General features: G+C 41.0%; 1 protein-coding gene across 1 annotated transcript in view; it reads left to right on the top strand.

Moving 5' to 3' along the window:
• Nucleotides 1–20,778, top strand: part of TRPC5 (transient receptor potential cation channel subfamily C member 5) — a 118,207-nt gene that overhangs the window by 1,348 nt on the left and 96,081 nt on the right. The window lies entirely within an intron of this gene.

The following is a 20,778-nucleotide window of genomic DNA, read 5'->3' as shown; positions in this document are numbered from 1 at the left end:
AAAGAAAGAAAGAAAGAAAGAAAGAAAGAGAAAGAAAAAGAAAAACAAGAAAGGCCAGTTGCCTCGTGAAAAAGCATCTTTGGGATAACTATGACCTGTATGACTGAGAATCTCCATAGATAAGCTTGAATGTATAAATCTTAAGAAAGTGGATGGGATCCTTGAGGCTGTGGTTAGTCAAGGTCTCCTGGGAGATGATGTGTAGTCGGACCCAACAGATAATGAATTCATTCTTGAGGGAAGGGATGTACTTCACTCATTATTTAACAAAATCCCTCATCATTAGACCAAACATTGTTGAATAATTTCTGACTGGTCTCCAACGTCTCTTTCTGGGGAAGGTTTAGAGAAAGTGTTGGTTTGAGGTCTGGGATTTCAGAGCGCTGTGGAGAAAGAAGATTATCTGGATTCCTTCCAGTTACGTTTCAGGCATGGAGACAGCATTGACCACATTTGTGATCTTTGACAGGCATCTATTCTGCTCATCTATGCCGGTCATCCTTGATCTTTCTGCATTCAATACCATTAATCATGGAATCATTTTGGTTTCCCCCCCAATTGTTTTATTTTTTATTAACTTATAATATAAAATACGAAATATATAAAAGCAAATAGTAGGGAACAAAGGTAAGGGGAAGGGAAAAAGAGATGTGTGAAAAAGAGAGGGGAAAGGAAAAAAAGGCATTGACTTCCAACTGCCTCTGTTGCAGTAAAATAAGGCATTAGCATCAAACCTCAGCTTTTTACATTTCATTTTACATTTCTATGGTAGTATGAACTAGCCATTTCTATACCAACAAATCAATCTACAGTAATCAGCAAAACCCAAAATCAAAGTATCATTTTTCCCCCACCTCAAGCAAAAAGTCCAGAAGCAGTTTCTAAGTAGAAACAAAAGTACTTATATTCTTTTCTTTTATCAAAACAGTCAATTTAGCCATCTCTGCTAACTCCATCAACTTTTGTAGCCATTCATCCATAGCGGGAATCGAAAGATCCTTCCATTTTGGTGCGTAGTCTCGCTGCCATGAACATCTATAAAATCTGTAATTAAGATGAATGTTTTACCAGAGATGCTCTTTCTGTTTCAAACAATACCAATACTTGTAACTGATACTCCATTTAAACAATGGCAGAGGGATATTTCCACGTTTATATGGCAAGGGAAAAAACCAAGAATTAGATACAAGTTACTACAAGATGCTAAGGAAAGAGGGGGGTTGGGTTTACCAGATTTGAAATTGTATTTTGATGCATGTTGTTTGGTCTGGCTAAAAGAGTGAGTGAACCTCCAGAACAAGACACTACTTGATTTGGAAGGTCATGAATTAAGGTTTGGATGGCACAGTTATTTATGGTATGATAAAATTAAAGTAAATGTTGATTTCAGTAATCGTTTTATTAGACGTGCCATATTAAGAGTTTGGAATAAATATAAAACAAGGTTTTTTATAAAGTTGTCTCTATGGGTGTCCCCCCAAGAAGCTTTTTTTTAGAAAAGAAATGGCGGTGAAGCTGGACTGGATGTACGGTAAAATAATATCTTTTAATTTTGGTGACCCTACCCTCAAGTGTAAGGAAGAGTTAGAATTAGAAGGTCATGTTTACATACTTACAAATGTAAGAAAGATTCAAACTAGATAAAAAGAGTCATGGGTTTGATTTTGTTAAAAACGAATTGGCCATTTCACTATGTGGTAGTGATGACCATATTATTGCTAAGGTTTAGTAATTGAAATTGAATTTGGAAAGTGAACATGTAAAACATTGTATGATTCAGTGGGCCAGGAACTTCATGGGCATAATGTGATGCTTGAACAATGGGAGAATATGTGGACGAAAGGCTTAAAATTCGCACTAATTTATAATTTAAAAGAAAACTTTTATAGGGTGACGTATCGCTGGTACTTAACACCAGATAAGTTATCTAGAATATATAAAGGTATCTCAAATGAACGTTGGAAAGTAAATGTAAAGAAAGGACTTTTTATCGTTTATGGTGGACGTGTGATAAAACAGAGAAATATTGGAACAGGATTCATATTCTAATGCAGAAAATTCTTAAAGAGAATATAAAGATAAAACCAGAAACTTTTCTTCTGGGTCTAATGGAAAAAGACTAGGGAAAAAAATTTTTTGGGCGAAATCATGGAATCTTTTTGAACCAACATTGTAAATGGGTGTGAGGGGGGGAGAGACTGTTGTGATGGATCAAATTTCAGTTGGTGTTGAGTGAGGAAGAGAACTCTGTTATATAATGAGTCTTGGGATTTGATGGTCTCCTTTTTAACATCTATATCAGGTTTTGGCTCAACCATAGCACGGAGAAGCTAGATTCATTTAACAACCATGTTACTACTGCAGCAATTCACTTAACAACTTTGGCAAGAAATGGGGAAAAAACCTCGCCTAACAACTGTCTTGCTTAGCAACAGAAATTTTGGGCTCACTTGTGGTCGTAAATTGAGGACTACTGTATTAAATAGTGCCATCTTACTGGACCTAGGAGATATATCTTCTCTAACATAGGGCTTGCCTTATGGAACAGTTCCCTCCCCATATTCAGGACTTAATCCTGCAGATTTATAAAGGCTTCAAGCTTACTATAATCTCCCCAACGTTTCACTCTATTTTTCCTCATTGTTCTGCATTATAGGTTTTCACCCTTGTTAACTGTCCAGCATCACTTGGCAAAGAGCCAGCCAAATACATTTAATAAAGAAAGAAAGAAATTGACAGTTGGACATGCATAGAAATCCATCCATCCTCCACTGCCCTTATCAAGGCAGTTTTGGAATTAGCTCCGGCTAACATTTGAATCAATCATGCTGGGGCTTGAATTATTTAAAGCCATCATTTCTGCTCTGTCAAATTTTAGTTTGTAAGCGCCTCAAGGCAAAGCCTCTTGAGAATAGCTGTGCTGGTAGTACATAAATTATAACAACAGGTAATCACAATGCTCCATTTGGGGTTCTCTGCCCCCTCAAAGGTTACCATAGAACTGGAAAGAGAAAGAGAAAGGGAATCAGAATGATCAAAGGTCTGAAAAGATCAGTGGGCTATACTTGTTTGTTTCTTAAAGACACAACTAAAATGGCAATCATACACAGCTTTCTCTCTGGAATTAAGGAGAAACTTCATAACAGTGAGAACAATCAACCAGTGGAACAGCTTGCCTTCAGAAGTTGTGGGTGCTCCATCACTGGAGATTTTCAAGAAGAGACTGGACAACAACTTGTCCACAATGGTATAGGGTCTCCTGCTTGAGTAGCTGGTTGGTTTTTATTTTTCACGTTCAACTGCTTTTTGGGTGCAAAGAAATAATTGTTGAATCACTACATTCCAAGGGGGAAAAATAGATACAGGGATTTCTTTAAGACACTCATTTACAAAACCAAAGGGACCAGAGACACTTTGCTGTTTAATCTGCAAGGTTTAAAACTCTTTATTTATACATTATTTCTCCACTTGCTTCACTATATGTCAACATTGATCTGCATCCAGGGTTTTTTTTTCCCCCTTGCTTAAGTAACAAAATACCCTGAGCCAGCCTCAGGGAGAAATGCATTTCTACCTTAGGTTTAAGTGCTGGGAGATGCTATTATCCCAATCAAGTAGAATTTTCTTTGGGGGAAGATTTAGAATATCATCTAGTAACTGGAGAATGACTGCATGGGGAACGGTCTGGCCTATGAATAGAAACAGACAGAGTTCAAACTCAAGAACCAGGATGACGACAGCACAAGAAGAATGAGCCTTGGTGGCACAGTGGTTAAAGTGCAGTTATTGCAGGCAAACTCTGCTCACTGCCAGGAGTTCGATCCTGGATGGGGCTCAAGGTTGACTCAGCCTTCCATCCTTCCATCCTAAATGAGGACCTGGATTGTTGGGGGCGATATGCAAATAATGCGTTGACATTGTAAGCCACCCATGTAAAGAGCTGTGGGGCAGTATATAAGCCTAAATGCTATTGCTATTTCAAGGAACTTTTTTTTTTTTAAAGCCAACTTGCAAGAATTTTGGCCAGGTCTTGCAAAATCTCTCTGTTTTTGCAGGAGACTTTATGAGATTTCTAACGTTTGAATATACATACACATATGCATATATTTCTGATGTGGTTGCATCTTGCATAATCGCTTTGATGGTGCTTTCTGCCCCCCAAAGCTTGCTAACTCCAGGTCCAACCAACTCCCTTGAATGGTAGACTCTGCCCTAGAATCAAATAAATGGTTATAACAACCACGATAGAATAAATTCAAATAGCAAAAGCATTTCCCCAAACAGCGTTCCTTAATCCAGTGATTGGCAGTCTAGGGTCAGGGAGTCTTGCCTGGCCAGCCTACCATCCCCATTGGGGCCCACAGCCCTCATACTGCCTTATTTGGCCCTTGGAAAATTAATTGCATAGGATTGAAGGAAGGTAGCTATCCTTAAAACCGGGCTGATTTTCACGTGAGTTGGTAAAAATAACTTTTTAAAAAAATGTTAGCTTGGAAATCCTCTGTTGGATGATCACCATTCCTACATTCAAATAGGATTAAATTGGATTAAATACTGCTAGGCTTGCCAAGAATAGCTTAAAAAGAAGATTCAGAAAAAGGGTTGCATTGCATTATCAGCTAGCACATTGGCCCATGCTTATGGTCTCTGCTTATTGTGATCAATTGAATCATGGCTTAGTCAACCCAGTTTTATGGGTTCACTATTATACAAAACCATAATGTGGCTACAAGATTTGCCTTTGAGCAATCTACCAGGCTATATTGAAGTTGGCTAGAATGTATTCATGCAACGTGTTAACTAACTCATTTAAAGACCAAGCAGCTGTAATCGTACGATATGCTAAATTTGGTGAGCGTTAGGGTGAGGAGAGGATAGCAGATCTTTAGGTCTAATTCAATTTTTATTTCATTTTTTTTCTTTCTTCCTTAGCTGCTTAGGCTTGCATATGAATTATTATACTGTAATGCTCTCTTTTCCCCTACCCCCATTTAAATTGCAAGTTCGGTAATAAACTAATACACTCATTAATTTACGTCTCTCTGAGGATCAGCCTGTTAAATAGACTTTCCTCCCAATGCTCAGGGCTCTTTTTTTCTCTGTTTGTCTTGGAATTGACTAAACCATGTTCATTGTTGTGGCAAAAACATTATTTTATCCACAGAAGGGATTATTGCAATGGGCAATGCTTTTGATAATAGTGGTACATAATCCCAAACAAATAAAAACGCATGTCAGCTCACTGAACATTTTTGAAGAGCTACAGATTACAGATCAGAAAGAGTCCTTGTCTGCCTCCTGCTTCAGCAGGTTGAAATCCACTGAGTAGGACGTGGAGTAAATGGGTAGCAGGGAATACAGTAAATAACGTACTCTGAACATAAGAGAAAACACACCCCATGGATCTTGGCAGGTCTAGCCTCGTGTTTACATTTTTTGCTAGATGTGCCTACCCAGATCTTCCTATCTGCCAATGGAATCCAGGTAGTGCATCCAGTTTTGATCACCACGATGTAAAAAAGATGTTGAGACTTTAGAAAGAGTACAGAAAAGAGCAACAAAGATGATTAGGGGATTGGAGGCTAAAACATATAAGGAACGGTTGCTGGAATTGAGTATGTCTAGTTTAATGAAGAGAAGGATGAGGGGGGACATGATAGCAGTGTTCCAATATCTCAGGGGCTGCCACAAAGAAGAGAGAGTCAAGCTATTTTCCAAGGCACCTGAAGGCAGGACAAGAAGCAATGGATGGAAACTAATCAAGGAGAGAAGCAACCTAGAACTAAGGAGAAATTTCCTGGCAGTTAGAACAATTAACCAGTGGAATGGCTTGCATCTAGAAGCGGTGAATGCTCCAACACTGGAGGTTTTTAAGAAGAGACTGGACAGCCATTTGTCTGAAATGGTGTAGGGTTTCCTACCTGAGCAGGGGGTTGGACTCGATGACCTCCAAGGTTGTTGTTGTTGTTGTTGTTGTTATTATTATTATTATTATTATTATTATTATTATTATTATTATTATTATTAGTAGTAGTAGTAGTAGTAGTATTCCTTCACTTATGACTACAATTGAGCCCAAAATTTGATGACCTCAGATAGTATTGCAGGCCCAACTGGCAAAAGAAAGCCTAGGACCGTATTAACTGGAAGAGGCTTTCATCTCGTAGTGGATAGACAATGGCTAAAATGATGATGATAATGATGAATATAAAAAGTTGTTGAGACTTTGGAAAGAGTGCAGAGAAGAGCGACAAAGAAGATTGGGGGACTGAAGGCTAAAATGATTGCAGGAATTGTGTTTGTCTGGTCTAGTGAGAAGAACAACTGGGGGTGACATGATAGAAATGTTCCAATATTTGAGGGGCTGCCACAAAGAAGAGGGGGAGTCAACCTATTTTCCAAAGCACCCGAAGGCAAGTCAAGAAGCAATGGATGGAAACTGAACAAAGGAGAGAGAGAAGTAACCTAGAACTAAGGAGAAATTTCCTGACATTGAGAACAATTAACCAGTGGAACAACTTGTCTCCAGAAGTGGTGAGTCCTTTTGAGAAGAGACTGGACAGCCATTTTATGAAATGATATAGGATCTCCTGCTTTAGCAGGGGGTTGGACTAGAAGGCCTCTAAGGTCCTTTCCAACTCTTATTATTCTGCATTTTATACGTTAGAAGTCTTTTTGAGGTTGACAGTTGATAATTACGAAATTTTCAACTCTCCACCCCTCCCCCCACCTCCCCATCTTCTGTGCCATTAAGAGTCCTTCCAAAAATGGAGAGAAAATGGTGCAGGAAAAAAAAAGAGCTTCTAATTTCATGATCATGATTAAAAGATAAAGGCAGGCATGTAACTCCACGGATCATCCATCTGCCTGACCTCATCCCCATTCTGAATAAATAAAATAAAAAAACTTTTCTGTGTCAGCACATGAACTGCCTTTGCCTTGGAAATGTTATTGCAGAAACGCTGAGATGATTCACAGGACAGTAACTATAACAACCCAGCTCACCACTTCCCTTGAATTAGAGTTGCTTGACAAGAGAGGGGAGAAGAGGCTTTGTTTACCTGGAGAGCTCAAAAAAAAACCCTGAAAGCAACAGAAAAAGACACCTGAGGAGAAGGTGGTTTTGCAAAAAATGTCCACCACATTCATACGGAAGAGAATGGACTGATTTGATTTTAATGTCTGACAGAAGATTCAAGGATTAAATTAGGGTATGTGAGAAGTAGAAAGGTCTGAATTCTCTCCTGGAACTCTTAAAATAATAATAATAAAAAGATTATGGAGAAACAGAGAATCCATGAGGAAAAATGTCAGGGGCTGAGGTGGAACTTTCTTATGATGTTGATTTTATCACCAAGATTAGAGGCAGGAAATCAAACCCATCTTTTCTAATTGAGGATGCTAATGTTCCAGTCATAAAACAGCTGAGGATCTGACTCCCTGTAAGACCATTTCTTCCATAATGTCCCTTTCCAGGCATTAAGATCTGTGGGGGGAGCCATTCTCAAGATAGCCTCTCTGTAGAAGACTATTTATCAGCACACAAAAGATGAGTGTCTCCTTTAGAAGCAACAAACAAGTTTAGTTTCAGGAAAGAGAAGTAAACCAGTGTTTCTCAACCTTGGGAACTTTTAGATGGGTGGACTTCAACTCCCAGAATTCTCCTGGAGCTAGCTGGAGAATTCTGAGAGTTGAAGTCCACTCATCTTAAGGTTGAGGAACATTGATTTAATAAACTATAATGGTGGACACCAGTAGCCTTTGGATCTTTTCCACCGTATTTCAGGGTGGCAAAATTAGTTGAGCATTTTCATCATGGAAGAGGAATTGACCCACTATTTTTTCAAGAGCTGGTTCTTTCCTCAGGGACATGAATGGACTCCCACATTCCATCCTAAGAATTGCTCTTATTTTCTGAAATCAATTCCAAGAGCAAATTCTTAACAGAATAAGAGAGTTGGAAGGGACGTTGGAGGTCTTCTAGTCCAACCCCCTGCCTAGGCAGGAAAAACTATACCATTTCAGACAAATGGTTGTCCAATCTCTTCTTTAAAATCTTCCAGTGAAGGAGCACCCACAGCTTCCCAAGGAAAGCCTTTCTACTGATTAATTGTTCTGACTGTCAGGAAATTTCTCCTTAGTTCTAGGTTGCTTCTCTCCTTGATTAGTTTCCACCCATCTTTCCATTTTTCATTAGATTCAATAAGAAGTGGTAAAATACACACATACAGGAACAATTATCCGACTGATGGTATTTTAAAATGCAAAGATGGGCACTTTCAAGGATATTTTGTTTTTAATTTCATTTGACTTTAGCAGCAAGGCAAGATGACAGATGGGGAGGTTACTAGTATAGCTGCTTCCTTGCCCTTAAGATAGACATCTCTTAACCTCTCCCAGGGCGTGTGAACTATTCTGAAGGGTTTCCTCAAATCATCAAGGAGAGGGATCTTTTGAGAGGGCTTCTATTTATCAACTAAAAGTGTAAAGAAAGCGGACAAAGATGAAACATGGAGGATAAACCTGGAGATGAAATTGGAGCCATAGTACTTTAAGCACTGGGCTTGGACAAGGCTCTTTATGAAACACCTTCTTTATGTCCCTCTTTTGAAAGGCTTATAATTTTAGTAGCAATCAATGTGTACAAAATGACACTAATCAACAACTAGCTCCCAATGGTGTATTTGGATCTTCTACTTCTGTGTAAATGTGTAAATACAGATACACTTTTCTTTTCCTCCTCCTCCTCCTCCTCCTCCTCCTCCTCCTCCTCCTCCTCCAACTCAAGGAAGCATGCATCATGCCTCCATCTAACATTTTCCTTACAATAATATCCCTGTATGTCAACTTGAGTTAGGGATGTATCTGTATGCATTGTTTTCCATTTCATTCACATTTTGGGGTCCATATTAGGACTTTGTCATCATTTTTCCTTTGGGAGGTCATGCTGTGACTCCAGTAAATCCATCATTTTGGAACAATCCATATTTAGTGCTGGAGCCCATAGGTCAGTCAGCCCACTCTCTAAGGAAAATCTCTATCAAGTCCAGGAACAGCTTATCATAATACCATCCCAGCTAGATTGACTCCTAAAGCCTCTTGCCTTTGTTTTGGGTATTTCTACCAGTTCTCTCTGCTCTTTAGAAGGCCAGCTCCTGAAGTTGAAACTCAAATACTTTGGCCACCTAATGAGAAGGAAGGACTCACTGGAGAAGAGCCTAATGCTGGGAAAGATGGAGGGCAAGAGAAGAAGGGGACGACAGAGAATGGGGTGGCTGGATGGAGTCACTGAAGCAGTAGGCCTGAGCTTCAATGGACTCCAGAAGATGGTAGAGGGCAGGAAGGCTTGGAGGAACGTTGTCCATGGGGTCGTGATGGGTCGGACACGACTTCGCAACTAACAGCAACAACCAGTTCTCTCTCCAGGGACACTTGTAAGATTGACCCCTAAAAACCTCATATTTCTTATTCAATCACACTGACTCTCTTCCAGGGACAATCATACTCAACATCCAGTTTACATTCCTTTGCATTCTTTGGGTGACCTGTGCACTCAATGATCCTTCCATCCTCCACCATTCAGTCAGAACTGAAGAAGCTTCTTGGATGAGAAGCAAAACGTCTTCAAGGAAAAACAAAGTCCAGTTGCCTTTTGTAAAAGCACCTTTGGGACAACCATGACCTGGATGACTGAGAACCCTAGTCTATGTTCATGCATGATGCCATATGCTAAATAATAAAGTAACCTTACAATAGTGTAGAATTAGCTCATCTGGCATGGTTTCCTGCAAGGTCTACCTGGAACTGACCCATTTCTCTTGTCATTTCCCCCCCCCCCCCCAGTTTCCTAAACATGGCATAGCCTTGTCCTCTTTTTCCAAGTGTTCGGTTTGCATCAGCATCTTGTGTCAATTTGTTTGTGAACTGCTGTTAGCTGTCCTCTTCATGGCTTTGTGTCACCTTAGCTGCAACATCTGAAAGAGTGCGACAATAGCTTAAAGGCTGGAGGGAGGTTTATGTTACTGAGGCAAAACAAAATAAGTGGCTTGTTGGGGAAAGCCGAACTTCTTAGCTAAACATGTGCATATGTGGAAGTGTGAGCTATGACAATGTCACATCTGATCTGGAATTGTCTGCGTCTTTGCTTTTACCTTTTCTTCCATGCCCCATGTCTGGCTTCCTTCTCTCTCCTTAATGTTCAGTGTTACTAGCTATTGAACAGAACAGAATAACAGAATTGGAAGGGGCTTTAGAGGTCTTCTAGTCCAACACCCTTCTCTATACCATTGTAGACAAATATCCTGAAACCCTCCACCTACAACTTCTGGAAGCAAACTGTTCCACTGGTTAATTGTACTCACTATTAGGAAATTTCTCCTTAGTTCTAGGTTGGTTCTCTCCTTGATTGGTTTCCATCCGTTGCTTCTTGTCCTACGCTCCCACAGAGTGGGTCTCCTCAGGGTGCCGTCGGCCAAGCAGTGTCAGCTGGCGACCCCCAGGGGGAGGGCCTTCTCTGTGGGTGCCCCCGCCCTCTGGAACGATCTACCCCCGAGATCCGGATGATTCCGGATCTCCTTACTTTCCGCCGCGCCCTCAAGACATGGCTTTTCCAACAAGCAGGCCTGGCCTAGGGAGGATTTTAAATCGGGTTCATTTTTTCTTTAGAAAATTTTAAACAGCACAACTTTAAAATATTTGGTTTTAATTTGGTTTTATTGGGTGGGGATTGTAAATATGTTTCTGTTTTTAAATATGTTGTGAGCCACCCTGAGTCCCGTCGGGAGAAGGGCGGGATATAAATCAAAAATAAAGTAAAGTAAAGTAAAGTACATTCCGTTGAAAGAACAACTTTGATTTGGGTTCCTTATTTTAGTATTCCATGTCTACTAAGCTTAGGAGCTCTTCATTTACTCAGGGGAGGAAGCCTTGGATTGTATAAGTTGAGGTTCTCCCAGTCTTTTCAGCTCAGGGGCTAGCCATATGCTCCTCAGCGGTACTGTAATATAATTGCTTGAAATGTCAGTAAAAGCCCATGAACTTGGCATCTACTGCTCAAGAGACATCTGTCCTTGTGTGTTCTGGGGAGAGTGCACGTTGCAAGCTAAGATGATATGTTTTTCTGCCAAAAATATAATAAGAATATGATCTTTTGCAGCCACCCTGCTAATCCTCTACTGCTTAGGACAAGACATTGCCATTGTGCTAGTCTTGGATCCCATAAAACCAATCATTTGATTCTGAGAAGCTTGTTGGCAATGAATTTTTATTATGCATGAAATCAGTACATTTTCTTGCTTGTTAGTCTGCTTGCTTTTCCTGGTTTTCTGCAATGAAACAGAGGTGAAAGTTCCAATATCTCAGGGGCTGCCACAAAGAAGAAGGAGTCAAGCTATTCTCCAAAGCACCTGAATGCAGGACAAGAAGCAACGGATGGAAACAAATGATGGAGAGAAGCAACGTAGAACTAAGGAGAAATTCCCTAACAGTGAGGACAATTAATCAGTGGAATGGCTTGCCACCAGAAGTTGTGGGTTCTCCAACACTAGAAGTTTTTAAAATGATATTGGACAACCATTTGTCTGAAATGGTATAGTTTTTCCTGCCTGAGCAGGGAGTTGGACTAGAAGACCTCCAAGGTCCCTTCCAATTCTGTTACTCTGTTATTCTGGAAAATTGAGAAGTCATGGAAGATGGAGACCCTTCCAAGAACTCTTGTCTAAAAGATTACAAGGAAAGTCAGTCTTAAGGCTGTTTGAGAAGCGAGTTTGCTTCTGTCCCTCTTGTGACTATTGCTAGCCAGGGTGCAGATTCTAATTCTTTTCTTCTCAGCTATTTGTATCATTCCAGCTTTCAACAGGGTGGAACTGGGAGTTGTTGAGGCTTGGCCAGGGTGCAATCTAGTATGGCTTGAAAATGTGGGCAAATGAAGTAACAAACGGAGCTTTCCACGTTTCAGAAAACTGAAATGACATTGATGGATGACTATGGCTGTGCCACAATCAGGATTCAAAATGGGTGCATATATCATGCTTGTTAGGAGCTCTTCAGAGACAATTGTGTTTTTTTTTCTGAGCTTGAGTTCCATTTAAGGCAAGATAACCAGTGCAACCAGGGTTTTTCTCCCATTGAATCTGAATAGTTACATGGCTTACAATATCATTTTGAAAAAGTCATGGTCAAAACCTTACATTGCTGGCCAAGATCCAGGAAGCAGGAAGTTGGTTTCAGGAAGACCTCCTGAATGCATATTTGAGTGATGACAGAATCCCGGCACTGAGAAGATACATTTCTAGCTTTCATTTGCAGTGGAGCTTTTTCCAACTTGGCCATTTTAAGAGATGTGGACTTCAAGTCCCCAAATTCCTCAGCCATTATGATAAAATTGAAGTCCAGACCTCTGGGTTCTCTTTGCTGCTGGGTCCATGTTTACTATTTCTCAGATACCTTTTCAGTTGTCTGGTATTTCTTCCTTCAGGTCCAGCTTCAGGGCCTGTTTCTTCATGCTCTTCTAGAAATATTATCTATAGGATGTGAAGAAATGTAATAGATTAGAAAAGAAAAAGAAAAGAAAAGAAACTTACAAGAAGGAAGAGTGAGACTTTGGACAGAAGAGAAGAGGAAACAGGAGCTGTCTCCTCCATGATGAAGAAGAGATAGAACTATTGCTAGTCTCACTACAGTGGTTACATCTGTCCATGAGATACAACAGTCATGTGCCATTGAGGGTAAAGGAATATATTTATTTTGAAAAATTATGAAATATTTATTATTTCACTCATAAAGGTCACCTTTCACTGAGATGGGCAGCAAATAAATTCTTTCCCCTCTCTTTCTCTCTCTCTCCCTCCCTCTCTCCCTCCCTCTCTCTCAACTATCTATCTATCTATCTATCTATCTATCTATCTATCTATCTATCTATCTATCTATCTATCTATCTATCTATCTATCTATCTATCATCTATCTACCTACCTACCTACCTCTGTAGGCACCATCTCTCACAACCATGATATTTCAATTAATATTCTGTAAAAACCACATCTCAAAGGTCTATGTTCTTCTGATCGTAATTTGGATCATTGTCTATTTCTTCCTCCTTGTCCTTCTCCTTCAACTCCTCCTCCTCCACCTCCACATCCTTGTCTCTCTTCTCCTTCTCCTTCTCCTTTCACTTCTTCTCCTTCTCCTCCTTCAAATCCTCCTCCTTCAATTCCTCCTCCTCCTCCACCTCCTTGTCTCTCTTCTCCTTCTCCTTCTCCTTCTCCTTCTCCTTCTCCTTCTCCTTCTCCTTCTCCTTCTCCTTCCCCTCCCTCTCCTTCTCCTTCTTTTTCTCCTCCTCCTTTCCCTTTCCCTTCCCCTTCTCCTTCTCCCCTTTCAAAGTGCCTTATCTGCAAAAGGTTCAGGGTGTGCAATTCAGCCACACTTGTTATTTAAACAATTTAAGTGGGTAAGCATTTTAGCGGAATTAATTTCCCTTCCCCCCCACCTCCAAAATGTACCATTGATCTTTCTGTTACTCTTATCACCAGCCTGCTGATTTCCAACATTGAAATAGCTCTTAATCTGGATCAATGAGTGCTGAGGTGAAGGGCGGTGCGGTGTTGGATAGTGTAGTTTGGGTATCCTGCTTTGCATCTTTAAAACGGTCCTTTTTCATCAGTATCAGGCATGCAGCTTTGCTGCACTGTCACCAGGAAAGAAGGCCCAGCAAGTGCTTTAGAGAGATGGATGGTGCCTAAAACCCTGCCCTGCCCTCCCCTATTACAAAGCTCCCTCTGAGATTGCTCCCTCCGCATTACAATTAAGCTTGGAAAAAGCTTCCATTAGTGTAATTAGATGGGCTGGATGAAAGGGGTGGGAAAATATGTGCCTGCTGATAGTGGGATGTAACAAAAAGTCAGTTCTTCCTGAATCAAGCTTGACTCACGATGACGTTATGAACATGAGCACTAAGGAATTAGTGGTTTGTCCCTGCTTTTTCTGAGATGATTTTCAAGAGCCCTTGTGTAAGCTTTGTGTAATGGCATGCGCGAATGATCTGGGCGAAGAGATGATGCCTAGGGAATGGTCAGATAACAGGGAGCATCGCTGTTGCGTTGCATCGTGGCGTTCTGCATGTCGGTCATCTGTGCATCCACTTGCTGGCCATGTTGCAACAAAGCCACTGCCAGAGGCGCCGTAGATAGCAGCGTATCTTGAGAATCAGAGATCATTTCTGAAATTCCTCTTTTTGAGAGAGAGTAGGAGACTTGCAAGTTTGATATCACTCTTACCGGGTAGACCAGACAAGAAACATGACCAGATAAACTAATTCTATGTTATTGTAAAGTTACATTAACAGACTCTTGCAGGTCTGAAAGTGCAATTGTCCCATCATCACTTTTGCAGTCTAGTAACTGAGGGAGGGTCCCTCTTGAACCTCTTGTTCCAGATGTCAACGCTGCTAATATTGTATATTCTTGCTTTGACAAAATATGCAGAACTGTCTGGCATTTTTAGAGTTAATGCAGAGGAGAATGAGGGAGGGGGGAAAAGCCCGCGAAAGAGAAAGGAAGGGAACCTTTGCCCTTCACACTAATTGGAGAACGTAAATCATGGCAACAAAATAGGGAGTGGAAATGCTAGCAAAATAACTGCTCGGTGGGTGGGGATTTTAGATCTTAGCATCCCTTCATTATGCCGTGCTGATATTTTGTAACATAATAAAAGACTTTTCGGAAAATCAATACCTGGAAGTTCTTTGAAGTGTTTCATTAGCCGGAACCATGACACCAAACATTATGCAGCTGTGGGCTATCCTTCCTCTTATCTGACCATTCCCTATGCCCCATCTCTTTGTCCCATCTCCCAAGGTCTTTCACACCTACCATTATACTTTGAGATTTCCCAGGACTTTTTCATTCAACTATTAACCAAGTCCCATGCTCCTTAACTTTCTGAGGCCCACTGAGGTGGATGAAGTACTGCTATCTGAGATCTGAACTTCAAAAGAGAACACAACAAGATCAGCTGGCAGGGCTGGAAATACTGAAAACAACTTCAGCAGGGAAGGAGAGACCAAATGAATTCCACCTCCTGGAAGTATGCCACAAACCCTCTTGTTGGAGCTGACAAGGTCTTAAGAGGGAAAAATATTGCTTAATACGAACATAGAATCTAATTAGAGAGAATATTTGAAGCTCAGAGTTAAACTGTGGACTCCTTGATGCTCTCTGAGCTTGGTAGTTTGCTTGCAGATGTTGCATTACCCAACTCAGTAACATCCACAGTGCAATGAAGTTCACACCAGCAACCTTCTCCAGCAGCCAACATCCAGATAAGCAGGGATTAATACCAGACAAACAATCAGGCAGAAAAGAAGGAAGCACCTTGGGGTGCCACACCTCTAATCAAGGAAGCACCAAGGGGGGTGCCACACCTCCACCCAAAATCACATGCCAAGTTACTGCATATAAGCAGGCAGCATACAAAAAACATATGAAGAATGGCTGCGGGACTTGGGTTTGGCTAGTCTAAAGAAAAGAAGAAATAGGGGAGACATGATAGCAGTGTTCCAGTATCTGAGGGGCTGCCACAAGGCAGAGGGGGCCAGGTTGTTCACCAAAGCACCAGAGGGCAGGAGAAGAAACAATGGTTGGAAACTGAACAAAGAGAGAAGCAACCTGGAATTAAGGAGAAACTTCCTGACAGTGAGGACAATCAACCAGTGGAACAGCTTGCCTCCAGAAATCCTGGGCGCCCCATCACTGGAGATTTTAAAGAAGAGACTAGACATTCACCTGTCTGAGATGGTGTAGGTTCTTCTGCTTGAGCAGGGGGCTGGACTAGAAGACCTCCATGGTCCCTTCCAGCTGTATTCTATTCTAAGCAAACCTAAAATGTTGCCTCGTTGGATCATGAAACATCTGTAAGCAAACCTCTAAGGTCAGAGGACACCAAGGACTTTAAACAGAATTTGAAGACAAATTATTGCTACATGTATACCAACCAAAGGGACTTGTTTGTTGCAGTTGCTCTTCAAAGAAATTGTGGCTACTTAAGTTCTCCCTAGCTTGTTTTGTGGAGCTTTGCCCGCCTGCAGATGTCTTCCTCTGTTTGTATTTTTGCTAACCTAGGAGACTCCTAACAATTTTTTTTCTTCTGCACAACTGTTCAGAACCGATATGCAGAAGAGAAGCGTTAAAACTACGCAAGCTGTTGAAACAGGGAAGTATGTTTAGTTCAAGAGATCAAATTGTAAATATGTTAAGTATTCTTTTCTGGAGTACCTCTTCAGAGTAAGTTCTGAAAGCTATTTGTGGTGTATTTATCCTTCTGTCTACAGTAAAACACTATTCACTGCACCAATTTATATTAATACTTCCAGTTATATTAATATTGCACAAATGAAATATAGCAGGAAGTTTTAATAACTGGAGGAACAGTACCAGAAAGCAGTTAATCCATCATTATAAGCAACTTCTCTGGTGTGTTTGCTTTTAGTCACTGGAAGGAGAATTTGTAAACAGAAATTTTCCTCTTTAAAATGTCAGGATGGAAGTAGAATTTAAATGGAAAATGGCATAAAATCTCCCAGCCATCCCTTTTAATCATTTGGAACATCCTTAGAAAAATGTAACAGAGATTAGACTTTAATACAGATTGTCCTCTATTTAAGACTGCAATCAAGGCCAAATATTCCACTGCAAGGCAGTGGTTAAGCACTGAATGTGTCATGGTTCTGACAGATGAAACTCTTCAAAGAATTCTGAGGCATTGTTTACCTTAAAGAATCTTTATTCGAGTAGCATAGCTTCGGCATGTACATGGGCAAAGCCAAAATCTGAATTCCCCTCCCCTGGGCACATAGTATCAAAGCACAATTCCCCCCTCCAATTAACTGTCATAAATCACATTCTCCAGTTAGTTTGAAATGCAGGCTTTCCCTCTCCCATTTCTTATCATCTCTTATTTTAATAACCTTGGTTCTCACCCTAGTTACAATATTGTTATGTCTAACTAAACTCCCATGCACATTCCTCCTCCCCCCCCCAGTATCATCTAATTCTAACTCTAATTCTAAGAGTAAAACATAAGAAAGAAAATGGCTGCATCTCCATATGTTGTCAAAGCAAGAACATCCGATGTTAGCAGCGTTGACAGAATGGTTGTAAGTCAAGGACTTCCATTAGATGCCAATAATCTAAACTCGGGATTCCAAATTCTAGTTCAGCCCTGAGACAATTATGTCTCCACCCATTTAGGATTTAAAGATTCAAGCAAAGCATCTTAAATGGGTCCTGGAATCTTATAATTAACCAGTCCAGCTTATTTAACTAGGACATACAGGAGTCCTCAACTTACAAGAGTTCATTCAGTGACCGTTCAAAGTTACAACCGCACCGGAAAAAGTGACTCATGACCGTTTTTCACAGTTATGTCATTTGCAGCATCCCCATGATGCATGATCAAAATCCGGACGCTTGGCCACTGACTCATATTTATGATGGTTGCAGTGTCCTGGGGTCACGTCATCCCCTTGTGTGACAAAGTCAAGGGGGAAGCCAGATTCACTTAACAATTGTGTTGCTCATTTAACAACTGCAGTGGTTCACTTAACATCCGTGGCAAGAAAAAGCTTGTGAAATGGGGCCAAAATTCACGTAACAAAAGTTTTCTTTAACAACAGAAATTTTGGACTCAATGGTGGTCGTCTATACTTGCCATAGTTGGGGCCCAATTGATGCATGTGTACACTTTGTAAGGGCCACCCCAGGTAGAGTGCATTGCAGTAGTCAACTCAGGATTAGTTTTAACCTTGCTCTTCGTATGCACTCCGCCTTAGTGAATTATGACTCAATAACACCATGCAACACGAGCCTGTGTGTTGTTAAGAGAGCATTACGGCTCAATGGCAAAGCAACCACATATTCCTCCCAGAGAGTATTTTTCTGTTGGAAGCATTTTCTGCACCATCCAACTCTATTTTTAAAGTAATGAATTTCCCACAGGGGAGCCTGGAGGTCTTCTGTTTGCCTGCCAAATGTTATCCCAGCAAACTTGTAAATTAGATTGCTCCAAGATCCCAGATAACACTGCCTTTCAAGGAGCCAAGACTGCCAAGAAATATATTTATACAATTAAGTTCTAGTGCTCTTGCTATGACCATTTCTGAGCTGGCTGAAGCAGCCAACAACTTGACACTATCTCTGCCAGCAAGCCACACACCAATTGACAGCCCGCGTGCAGCAATAGCATGGTGCAAATGTTACACTTACATGGTTTTCTAGAACAAAGAACATAGAATAATAGGGCTGTAAGTGATCTTGGAGGTCTTCCAGTCCAGCCCCCTGCTCAAGCAGGAGACTACACTATCCCGGACAAATGGCTGTCCAGTCTCTTCTTGAAAACCTCCAGTGATGGAGCATCTACAACTTCTGGAGGCAAGCAGTTCCACTGGTTAATTGTTCTTGCTGATAGGAATTTTCTGCTTACTTCTAGGTTGGATTTTTCTTTAATGATCTTCCACCCATTGCTTCTTGTCCTGCCCTCAGATGCTTTGGAGAATAGCTCGATTCTTTTTTCTCTATGACAGCCCTTCAAGTGCTGGAAGACAGCTATCATGTCTCCCCTGGTTCTTCTCTTCATTAAACTAAACATAGCTAATTTCCTTAACCGTTCATGATACATCTTAGTCTCCAGACCCCTTATCATCTTTGTTGCTCTATTCTGCACACTTTTTAGCATGTCAGTATTTGTAACTACATGCTGTAAATACAACAACCACTGTTACTACTACCAGTAGTACTTGTCGCATTTAGCCTGACACGTTTAAAATGTGTGAGCCATATAGCAGGGCAGTAGATAGTGAATCTACTGTGAAGGAATGCTATGCAATTATTTCATTATTTTTTTAAAAAAAATCTAGGCCTTTCTCTTCAGAATTCTGGATTGCCAATCTCATTCTTCTCCTTTCAACACAGGACAGGCTATATTCAGTGGTGGGATTTAGCCAGTACACACTGGTTTGGCAGAACTGGTAGCTAATTTTTTGTTGACTTTGGTGAACTAGCTGAAGCTCTAGCCCTTTTTCGCAAGGCCCAGAATGGACTGCCGGAAGTGCATGGATGCTACTTCCAGCAAGTCCATTCTGAGCCTCAGAGGCCTGGAGGAGGCCTCCCAGGCCCAGAATGGGCCACTGGAAGTGCATGGATGCCACTTCCAGAAGTCTGTTCTGGGCCTCAGAGGCCCAGGCCTAGAATAGACTTTCGAAGGCAGCGTCTACACAGAGAACCAGTTTTTCATGGAAAATTTCATACAAGGGGAAATGCCATAATGTAACATCTGTATATCTCTGCTCTGACAGCTTAAGGGCTGTACTTACCTTTTCGTGCCAAATGAGAATATAATCTTCTCTATGCTTTAAAGTGGACAGTGTAGTGCCTCAATGTTTAAGATACTGGGTTTGTCACTTGGAAAGCTGACAGCCCAGGTTTGATACCCGAGCTCCATGCCATGGGGTGAGCTTCCATTCCTTGCCCCAGCTGCTGCCTACCTATCGGTTCAAAACCGTGCAAATGCAAGCAGATAAATAGGTACCACTTTGACGGAAAGGCAAAGTGCTTTGTGATGTCATACTGTCAGGGGTTGCCCAATGAAGAGTTTTGGCAGGAGATTTAGGACAGGCAAACAAAATTAATTCTTGGCACAATCTGTGGTACATTGGCACCTGGCAGGTGGTACATTGGCACCTGTGGTACATTGGCACCTGGAGGTGGTAATTAACCTGTGCAGTTTAGTACCACAAGTTGTGGCAATGGCAACTAATTTGGATGGCCTTAAAAAAGGATGGGATGCATTCACGGAGCAAAGATCTTGAACACACGATGCTGTGTATGGGTTGGGAATAGCTTATCTCTCAACACCAGCTGTGGGAGAACAATGATAGGAGAGCTACGTTTCCATTTTCTGCTTTTGAGCACTGTAGAGGCATCTGGTTGGCTACGGAGAAACCGGATGCTGGAGTAAGATAGTTGCTCTTTAGCAGAAGAAAGCTAAACCTGCCTCAATGAAACAATCCTTCTGCTATGCCCAAATAAATCAAACAATGTCTTAAAGCGATGGCTTGGTTCACACAGCATGCTAAGAACATAACTAGGTGCCTACAAAACACTGAACCACAAACTCAGTTTAGCTTAGAAGAGCATTTTGTGGGAACATAGCCATTATGTAGGGATAACGCCAAGAGATATTGGGTCTCCCATACGACTTCCAGAATCCCACTCATGTTCCATAACTATAATGATTAGTTCACAGACCAATTAAGTTTCAGGAGAGAGTTTTGGAAACAGTCACTTGCAAGGTCACCTGATATCAGTTAAAAGAACAGCTCATTTGGAATATTGCATCCAGTTTCGATCATTGCAATACAACAGAAGATGTTGAGACTCTAGAAAGAGTGCAGAGAAGAGCAATAAAGATGATTAGGGGATTGGAGAACGGTTGCAGGAATTGGATACATCCAGTTTAATGAAAAGAACGGTTGCAGGAAGAACAGTTGCAGGAATTGGATACATCCAGTTTAATGAAAAGAAGGACTAGGGGTGACATGATAGCATTATTCCAATATTTGAGGGGCTGTCACAAAGAAGAGGGGACAATCTTTTCTCCAAAACACCTGTAGGCAGGACAAGAAGCAATGGTTGGATATTAATCAAAGAGAGAACCAAGCTAAAAATAAGAAGAAATTACCAGACAGAACATTAATTAGTGGAACGATTTGCCTTCAGAAGTTGTTGGAG

This window comes from Protobothrops mucrosquamatus, unplaced genomic scaffold, assembly GCF_001527695.2.
Source record: "Protobothrops mucrosquamatus isolate PMUCROS unplaced genomic scaffold, P.Mucros_1.0 scaffold773, whole genome shotgun sequence".
Classification (NCBI taxonomy): Eukaryota; Metazoa; Chordata; class Lepidosauria; order Squamata; family Viperidae; genus Protobothrops; species Protobothrops mucrosquamatus.
This window is presented reverse-complemented; position numbering and strand designations above follow the sequence as displayed.